Below are 10383 nucleotides of genomic sequence, written 5' to 3'. Positions count from 1 at the left end.
GTCTTTTGGCTGCACAGGGAGCAAGTTCTGTCTCCTCTGTGCCTCTAGTGAGACTCTGGGCTGGAAAGGGTCCCCCCCCACCCCCGCCACCCCATGGGACACACTCTCCCTTCCACAGAGTGGAAGATGGGTGGCAAGTCTCCACCCATCTTCAGACAGGGAAAGAAAATTAGTCCAATTACAGAGCCTCTTGTGTTAATTGCTTTGTAGAGACTTTTAAGCACTTCCATACATTTAAAGTCAAATAAAAGAATTCCCACAGGGGAAAACTTAATAGCGAATTGTCCCCCAGGTATTAGATCTACAGTTCTAAAAGCAAAAGCAAAGAATTAGATAAAGTTGAACTCCTTGCTACCACAACTGGGAAGTTTTTCAAATAATACTTTTCATCAAAATGAATCCAAATTTTAGACCATTTTCTTGACTATTAAAATAGTATAACAATAGTTAGCATAGTATTTTAAACTTCTAGAACACCTTTTATCAGAATATCAATTAACTTGAACTTCTTAGTTTTCCTAGACTGGTTCTAATGGTCTTAAGCTAACATTGCCTTTGTGTATATTTATTATTATTATCGTTATGGTTATTGTGATTTAAGTGGTTGAGTTTCAATTCAACATTATTAATTTGTAAGTATAACACATCTTGATCTGTGTCAACCCTACCATCCCTTCAAGTGACCTGGTTCCATTTTCACATGTGTATATCCAATACCCTGACTTCTTCACTCACCCCTCCTCCCCCAATAAGTTGTGCTCCAGCTTCCTTGCTACTCACTTTCTTAAACTGTAAGGTAGTTGTTCAAAGGAGTTACACCACTGGAATCTTACCCCGAGTATATTATCCTTTAGTTCATCTGTTTATGTATTTTTATTTATATATATGGCTCTTCATACATTTTACATGTTTACATTTGAAATCCAACTTTCACAAATGAGAAAAGATTGCCTTTTTTTCTGAGCTTGACTTCATTCACTTAACAGTTTTTTTTCCAGGTCCATCCATGTTGTTCATCCTCATGAATTAATTAATTTAATAAAAACACATGTGTATATTCAGATATGTGTGTATAATCTTTTGGATAATTGCCCAAGAGTGGTATTGCTGGATCATAGCTTTATGTTCAATTTACTGAGGAATCTCCAAACTGCTTTCTTTTTTTTTTTTAGCCAGTTGTGGGGCTTGAACTCAGGGCCTGAGCGCTATCCTCAGACTTTTCTCAAGGCTAGAGCTTTAGCCTTGAGCCACAGCACCACTTCCAACTTTTTTCTATGGATGTGGTGTCGAGGAATCGAACCTGGGTCTTCGTGCATGCTAGGCAAGCACTGTACCACTAGGCCAAACTCCCGGCCCCTCCAAACTGCTTTCTATAGTGGTCGTTTATTTTAAGATTATAAAAATACATTTAGCTGGGCGCCAGTGGCTCACACTGTAATCCTAGCTACTCAGGAGCTGAGATCTGAGGATTGAGGCTCAAAACCAACCCAGGCACTAAAGTCCATGAGACTCATCGCCAATAACCACCAGGAAACCGGAAGTGGTGATGTGGCTCCAGTGGTAGAGCACTCACCTTGAGACGAAGAGCTCAGAGACAGTACCCAGGCCCAGAGTTCAAGCCCCATGACCGACAAAAAAAAATTTTTTTAAATAAATAAATAGGGACCTTGAGAAAGTCCAAGGACAGTGCTCAGGCCCTGAGCTCAAGCTCACGACTGGCAAATAAATAAATAAATAAATCATTGGGACTAAACTTAGCCAAAAAAAAAATCAAAACTTAATAGAGAAACTATAAAGTTTTGAAGAAAGAAATTGAAATGGAGACACCTCCCCTGTTCATGGATAAGCAGGATTAATACTCCCAAAGACAATCTACAAATTTCATCACAATACCCATCAGATCCCAATGACATTCCTTACCAGGAAAGAGAAAACAATCCAAAACTTCATATGGAGCAACAAAAGACCTCAACTAGCCAAAGCAGTTCTTCAAAAACATGGTGCTTCCGGTGGTCCCAGACCTCAAGCTGTCCTACAGAGCTATAATAACAAACACAACTTGGTACTGACACAAAAACACAGCCAAAGATCCCTGGAACAGACTAAAAGACCCAGAAATAAAACTATATGCCTACAGTTATCTGATATTTGATAAGGGAGCCAGAGACATGCAGTAGAAAGATGGCCTCTTCAATAACTGGAGTTGGGAAAACTGGACATCCATGCGCTGAAAAGTGAGAATGGATCCCAGTCTGTCACCATGCACTAATATCAACCCAAGGCAGATTAACATCAGACCTCAACGCTGAAATTACTTCAAGAGGAAGTAGGAAAAACATTAGAACTTACAGGCACAGGCAGAGACATTTTTGAAAAGAGTCTCAGGCGCACAGCAGATAGGAGAGAGACTTGAAAACGGGATTTCATCGAAATAAAAAGTTGCTGCACAGCAAAAGACATAGTTACTGAACTAGGAAGACAGCCGACAGACTGGGAGAAGATCTTTGCCAGCGATACTATCTGACAAAAGCCTAATATCCAATATACACAAGAAACTCAAGAAATTAAACGCTTCCAAATCCAGTAAACCAATCACTAAATGTACTCGTTACCTGACTTACAAAACTTTAACTCTTCTGAATCTCATCTTTGTAATGACAATAAAATATTCGCTTTTAGACCTCGAATAATAGCTTCAGACTTCCCTAGATAGCTACTAGGTGAGCATGAAGGCTAGTTCCTTTGGCTTCTCAAAGGAGAAATAACAAAATAATTGAACTTGTTGGACATCCTCCAGTCCTGGGGCTTGAACTCAGGGCCTGGGCACTGTCCTTGGGCTTTCTCAAGACTAGTGCTCTATCACTTGAGCCACAGCACCACTTGAAGCCTTTTCTGCATATGTGGTACTGAGGAACCCAGGGCTTCGTGCACTCCACCACTATGTCACACTCCCAGCCCCATCCTCCAGATTGTAATTAAGCATAACTCCTGAGAGTTCTTCTGCCTAATCAAACCCGGGATATAAGAAAACCAGAATAAATTAAAAGCAAACCTGATCTCCTCAGCTTCATTAGAAGCAATTTTCGGCTAATATAACCATGTGTTAGTGGTTGAAGAAGGTTGAAGAAGGTTACTGAAGCACATGTACATAACTGATCTATTAATGGTCTACTAATAGAGTTGGCATTGTTGCTCCATTCTGTCTGGTTTTCTGAGGGTGGGGTCTCACTCGGTTGCTCACCCTGGTATCCAGCGTGACCTCAGACAATCCTTCTAATTCAGTCTCCAGGGAAGCTGGGCAGACAAGGCAGAAATTATTTTGTTTCTACATCTAAGTAAGTTGCTCGTCTGAGGATGGTATGCTTTTAAATTAAGCACTAGAGATCTGTCTGCGCTGTGTCTGAAATAAATTCCTCCCCTAACATAGCTCTGATGTCTTCATAACAGCATATGGATTTCACCTTAAAAGAGGATATTTTTCCTACATCTTGGTACTATTGGCTACCATAAGTATAAACAGGCATATGGCTTACATTAAATGGCTCCTGATGGTTTAGTGTTGCTATTACTTGCTTTCCTCTCCATTCTGATTCTGTAACACACTAGAACCAAGACAATGGTGCCAACCTACTAAAGGGTCCGCTTGCCTGTTTTATGTGTCCCCATCACAGGGTATGAGGGAGCAGCGGGACGGCTGGGAGGGTCACTCCACTTGCAGGACCTCTTATCTCCTGGCTAGTGTCAGGCAACTGGTCACCTTGTGAGGACCAAGTTCCCCAGGGGCTCATGCCACCCTGCTTGGCTGTCATAACCTCCACAAGCCCCTGCTTCATAACGTCCTGACCTTCCCACTTGCACTGTTGGTTTCGTCCCTGACACGCTGAGGAGGGCACTAATTCACTTGACCTGGACCTAACTCCCACGCCCCACTCCCCTGGGGACCCACCTGCCCGTGCCCTGAGGACTTCACTCCTCTGTTTGCAAGTTTAGGCGTGGAATTTGCCCTCTGACGGGTCAAGCCACCAGCCACGACAGCAGCAGGAAATACATGTACCAGCATCTGCCCACTTGCAGTTGTACCGTTGCTGAATAAAGTCAAGGAAAAGAGGGAGGTCTTATGGCCAGACATCTCGCAATGAACTCCATGATAAAGAGAGCACGCATGTGCCAGAACCTGGGCACCAAGCATCGGCCAGCAGAAGGACGCAGGGGGCACATCACCGAGTCCTCATCCCCACACAGCCTGTGACTCTGTCTGAAGACAAATGGCCCTGCTGTGCTGTGACTCATCCTCAGACATGGGCCTTCAGGCTGCCCTGCAGCTGAGCCTGTCAGCCTTGCTGACCTCCCCCCTGTCAGTTCCCAGGAGTGTGGTCCTGACACAGCAAGAAACCAGCCCAAGCTGTCCTCCTCCTCAACCCTAGCCACAACCCCCACCCGCACGGGGCAGAGCTGACTCCATCCACAACAGAGCTTGGCCACAACCCCAGCAGGTGAGCAGATAAAATAGGTTCAAAAAAGCAAACATTACACCCTTCCCAGGACATAGTAAACCAGAGTCCATTTAGATAAACGATTCCTCAAGGAGAGAAAGGAAATTCAACCAAAATGTGGGCTAGTCTAGTATTCACACACAGTGAGACCAAATGAAGATGCTCTCAAGAGAAGAACACGAGACACAATGCCTGCATGCATCCGATCATACGAAATAATATTTATCGAAATGAACACCAGGAAACAGAAACAAGAGGTTTGGATTTTTTTTTTTTGGTGTTTTTATTTTCTTTTCTTTTTGTTCTGTTCGTTTGTATGCCTTCGGGCATGTAAGAGAAGACACAGAAATGAGGAACAGAGGGTGAATGAATGTATCAGTGGTACTCACTGGTACTACATTCATTGAAAATGAATCTTACAACTCACGGGTAGAGATGGGAAGGAAACTGAAGGAAGACGTGACATTGTCCAAACTAAACACACTCTTTACCTGGCTTCTGTCACTGTAACCTCTTTGCAACATCACCTGTATAATAACAATTTTTTAACTAAACTAAATGGGCTAATAAAATGGAAAGAGTCTAAAAATGGGGAGTCTAAAGTCAAGGCCCTGCTGTTAACAAGCTCATAACCCTAGGCAAGCCATGGGAACATTCTCAGACCTCCGGGGTGTGGATGGCTAGGTGGATGAGAAATAGGCCTGGCACACATTGGACCTTGGCAAGTGCCAAGTAAACGAATGAATGAGTAACTACAGCAGCAGCTAAGACCCAACGCAGAGCGTGCTAAGACGCAGGGAAGTTTTTACTTAAATCCTTTACTAACAACTAAACTATCTTTTAAAGTAGCTATCTCAAATCTTAAGACTGACCAGAGTACATAGAGTTGAAAAAACAAAAAGGGCAGAATATTTGGTTTCTCTTAGAAAGATAAATTGGGGCCTGCCTCTTCAGCAGCAGATGAACTCCATGCAGACGGGCTTCTTCAGGGGCCTTCGGTGACAAGCCAAGCGCCAGGATTGCCAGGGATTCAGGAAGAGAAGTGCTCAGCATGACAACAACCACAGCACGGTAAAAACAAAAGTTTCCCTGGAGGTCCTGGCGGGCATGCTCAGTGGGCCTCTGCTGCCAGGAAGACAAACGCGGAGGAAGAAGACTTCAGCTGCCTAAATTTCAAGTGGACTTGTGCCTCCCATATTTGAGCGAGAGCAGGACGCCAAGGATCCCAGGACTGGCATGGCCCTGGCAGTGTGGGTCTCCGAGCCCTTTGCACTGCTCTCTAATCCTCGGGTGTTTGGAAACGCCCTCGTGGACCTCAGCCATGTGAACCCTTGGCCACCAGCATCAGATTACAAGAAACCAGCATGGCAAGCCCGGTGAACTCAAGTACTCAACACTGCTGGACCCACTCTTTTTTTTTTCCTTTGTTGCTCATGGGACTTGAACTCTGGACCTTGGTGCTATCCCTGAGCTCTTTAGCTCGAGGATACCACCCTACGCCTCGAGCTACAGTGCCACTTTCCTGGAGGTTCATTAGAGATAAGAGTCTCACACACTTTTGTGCCCGGGCTGGCTTTGAACCTTGATCCTCAGATCTCAGCTTCCTGAGTAGCTTGGATTACAGGCGTGAGCAACCATGCCAGGCTTAAAGGAAGCGAGGTGCAAGAAGTGAAATCATCCCTTCCTGACTGTCTTGGTACAACTTAGGCATGTGGGGAAGAAAGAGGGGAGTGAGGGTATCCAAAAGAACTTTGCTGTATATGTACAAATCCTGGATGCTGCTAATCTTGTGTGGAGCCCTTTGTGTCCTCTGGGAGACGTGGAAGTCCTTCTTATACTCGGTGTCCTTAGACTCCAACTGAAGACTCTAGTCACTCCAGACACACATTTCTCAGACCTACCTTCCTTCCTTCCCCCCTCCCTCCTTCCCCGCCATCCCACCCCCCTCGCTTTTTCCCCTAGCTGGACTCTGTTCTCTGGATGCACAGCTCGGGAATCGTCTCAGGACTCTGAAGTTTATACCCAGAATTGAGGATGTCCCACATTTCTGATTGTCTTTCCAGGATTACAGACACGTGCATTGCTATAAATGTGTGGCTTCACCGAACAACAGCTGCTAAGTCTTCAGGCCAGAAAGAACAATGGACCTATATTGGTGTTTTATCTTTTCTAAAAGACTTTGCCATCTCTCAGGCTGAAAGGTATGGAAATGAGCTGCTCATCCGAGGCCATTCTCCTCTCTCAACTGTCAACTCATCCCAATTTGGCTTGTTTATGCCAGTTCTCTGGGGTCTTGAGGTGTTCGTTGGTTGATCCACAGCCAACCCATTGTAGCCTGTTGAAATATTGGCCCAATAGGGACTTACATAGACATAATGGAGTTGGAGCTGTCCATAAAATTATATTTTATCATAAATCGAGTGATGGGATATTAAAGTACAGTAAGCCATGATATAAAGAAAAATTCAAATACAGGAAAAGGGTTATAACAAGCTAATACAGAAAGCTGGAGTGGCACAATAGACAAAGTAGAATTTAAGAACGAAAGTATTCATAAAGTAATCTAAGAGATATTACATGATAAAAGTAAAAGGCATAGATGAATATGGATGTTCTATGTCTTTTTACTAGCATGTATGAGTTATTCAAAATAAGAGAGCCCATGATAGTAGATGTTAATATACTTTGACAATTCATCCCTATGACTCTCTCATCCTCTATCCCCTCCCCCTTCTTCACTTCCCCATACATCTCCAGAGCAGTCCCAGTTGTACTTTCATGATCTTGTTATTCCTTTTCCACCTAGCTTCCGTGAAGGGGAGGAAAGACACCTGTCCCCATGAGACTGGTTTACTTCACCTGACACGATACTCTCCAGTTCCGCACATGTTTCAGCACACGATGCAATGCCCTTCCTTGACATCTGAGTAAAATCCCACAGTGTAAATACCCTCAATTTCCTTTATCCATTCGTCCACTGGTGGGCACCCAGGCTGATTCCATAATTTGGCTATTGTGAATAGTACACAATAACCACAGGTACAGGTGTATCTGTAAGAAACTAAACCAACAGATATTCTGGGTATTGTTTTGCCTTTCTTGCCTAGAAGGATGGGTCAACACAACTAAGTGAAGGCTGAGATTCTGACCAAGTAACACAGTGTGCTGCATTGGGCCTATAATGGAAAGTAGCAGTGAACACAGCCCACCATAGAATACAGAGAATTCAGGGGAGCCCTTTCTAAGGTGCAGCTGAGACATTTCTTAGGCCGACTGGCGCTCCAGCCTCCGGGGACAGTACCTGCCCCTAATCAAGGATCATTGTTTAACACTCTGTTGCCAGTGCATGCTCCCAAGGGTGAGGGTAGAGAAAGCATGGGACAGGCGGGTCCAGTGCTAGTCCAGTGAAGCTGGGATGGCAGACGAACTGTACTTCCTTAACGAAGTGGCTATCAGGTTCTAGAAGATGGATTTGTGATGCTGGAGACATCCTAATCTGCAGTAGCCAACAAGACAGCTGCTTAGTAGAACCATTTAAAACATGGCTCACCCAACTAAGAAGCCATACAGGATGGCCTAGGCTTAAGTATCACGAGCTTGTGAGTGGAAGGTGTGGGGGTGATGTGGAGGAGTAAGTCAGGCTTTCTCACCATAACTTCCGCAAGGCCTTGGGCCCGCCCATCCCAAGGACAGGCCTGCAGCTGGATCGGCGTATCCATGTACATATGTGTACCATGTACATATGTGTACGCCGCTGCACCCATGGACAGGGAAGCCAGACTGTGGCACGCCCTCCAGTCCCATCACGCCTGCCCAGAGCACAGAACCTGAGATGCAGGGAGCCTCCAGATCCTAGAAAAACTGACCACACAAGCTGAGATCGTGGGCTAGGAATGTAGCTCGGTGGTAGAGTGCTCGCTTAGCATGCATGAAGCCCTGGGTTTGATTCCTCAGTACCACATACACTGAAAAAGCCAGAAGTGACCCTGTGACTCACGTAGCAGAGTGATAGCCGTGAGCAAAAGAAAGTCAGAGCCAGAGCCCAGGCCCTGAGTTCAAGCCCCAGAACTGGCTGAGATCATAAAGAATTGTGACTGCTTGCTTTGCATGTATGGGGCCTTGGGTTTAATCCAAGAGAGAGAGAGACAGACAAAGACAGAAACAGAGAGACAGAGAGAAGCTGAAGTGGGGCTAGAGAGAGTGACAGTGGGTCAGGGGCCCAAATCACTGAGCACTGGTCTGTCAGCAGATGATGATGACCAGAGGAGAGAGAAACAGTTGGGGCTCTGGAAGAGATGGAGAAAGCAGAAGGGACACCTGTCCCACCCCGGGTCAAGCAACATGTACATTCCAGGGGGCACAGGGCAGCTGAGAGCAGGAATGGGCTTGGGGTCGTATCCAGGCATCATCAGGCTGGGCAGGGAGGAGGAGGAAACAAGTAGAAGCACAGAGGGGTCCCCTGAGTCACGCTGACCACATGTGTGCCCTGAGACTGTGGACGCTGGATTGCAGCCTGTCATTGCTGGAGTGGAGGACACGGGAGGGGAGGAGGCCTGGGGAGGCAGCCAATGCCAGCATGGCATTGACAGAGTAGAGGGGGCAGGGAGGGGCACTGCCCTCTGAACTTGGCAATTTCCTGCCACCAGCCCTCAGGGTTCACCCTTGACCCTTGCCAGCAAGCTAAAGGCTCAGTGTCCATGAAAGATGACTCTTCAAATGGGAGGTAACAGAATAAAAATGACATTCTCCCAACAGTGACCTGCAAATACAATCCAATGGTGATAAAAGTCCAAGGGGGACTTTTGAGGAACTCAGTGTATTGCCAGACTTCCATAGAGGGAGAAAATTCCCTCTACTTGTTATATAGAGCTAAATTGATTTTTTTTACAAACCAAGAGGAGTGAGACCTGTGTCCCTCTAGACACAAGACACACCTTGACTCTACAGGAATGCAAGGGTATTCAGTATGTGCTGAGTGCATGGACGAAGCTGGCATCTCAGCCCTGGCTGAGGCCTACAAACTGACTGAGCCCTGTGCTGTACCCATGCAAAGTAAAAAATCTGTCCCGGACACAAGCCAAAACACACAGTGTCGCCTGCCCTTGCTGGAGGCCTACCCAAGCTACCCAATGGCACAAAGCCAGTAAGGAGGGACATACTGCTTAGCTTTTAGTAGGCAGAAAACTATCAAGGAAAACACCTGACATAGTTCTCAATAAACACGACACCTGCGTGAGAAAGATAAAGCCATGCGCTTGACAGAAAGAATATTAAACTCCCAGCTTTACAAGGGTGAGACGTTTCCTTTTTTAAATTTCTGTATTATTATTTTTGTGGTACTGAGGAATCTAACTCAGGGTCTCATGTATGCTAGGCAAGTACACTACCACTAAGCCACATTCCCAGCCCCTGGTTTAGCTTTCTGTTTTTCTGTTCTGGTACTGGGACTCGTCTCTTCACTTTTTTTGTTCAATCTAGAACACTACCACTTCTTACTGCTACTGCTACTACTGCCACCGCCTCCTCCTCCTCCTCTCCCTCCTCCTCCTCTCCCTCCACCTCCTCCTCCTCCTCCTCCTCTTCTGGTGGTTGATTGGCGATAAGAGTCCCTTGCTGGCTTCAAACCATGATTCTCAAATGTCAGCCTCCTGAGTGGCTAGGGTTACAGGTGTGAGCCACCAGAGGCCAGCTTCAGGCTTCTTAGACAAAACTTCACCTAGGCTGAAATAGGGATACAGGTGTAGTAACGTAGGAATGAAGTACTTCTACTCAAAAGGGCCTTTGAAGATAAGGATAAAAAGCTGAGGGAGAGGAAATTAGACAAGAAATATACCAATCAACAACATATAAAAATGGGAAGTAGGAACCCCCTGCAACCCAACAAGAAAAT

The sequence above is a fragment of the Megascapheus bottae genome, chromosome 1, assembly GCF_031878675.1.
Source record: "Megascapheus bottae isolate mThoBot1 chromosome 1, mThoBot2.hap1, whole genome shotgun sequence".
Lineage (NCBI taxonomy): Eukaryota > Metazoa > Chordata > Mammalia > Rodentia > Geomyidae > Megascapheus > Megascapheus bottae.
The sequence above is the reverse complement of the archived record's forward strand: the minus strand, read 5'-3'. Positions refer to the sequence as shown.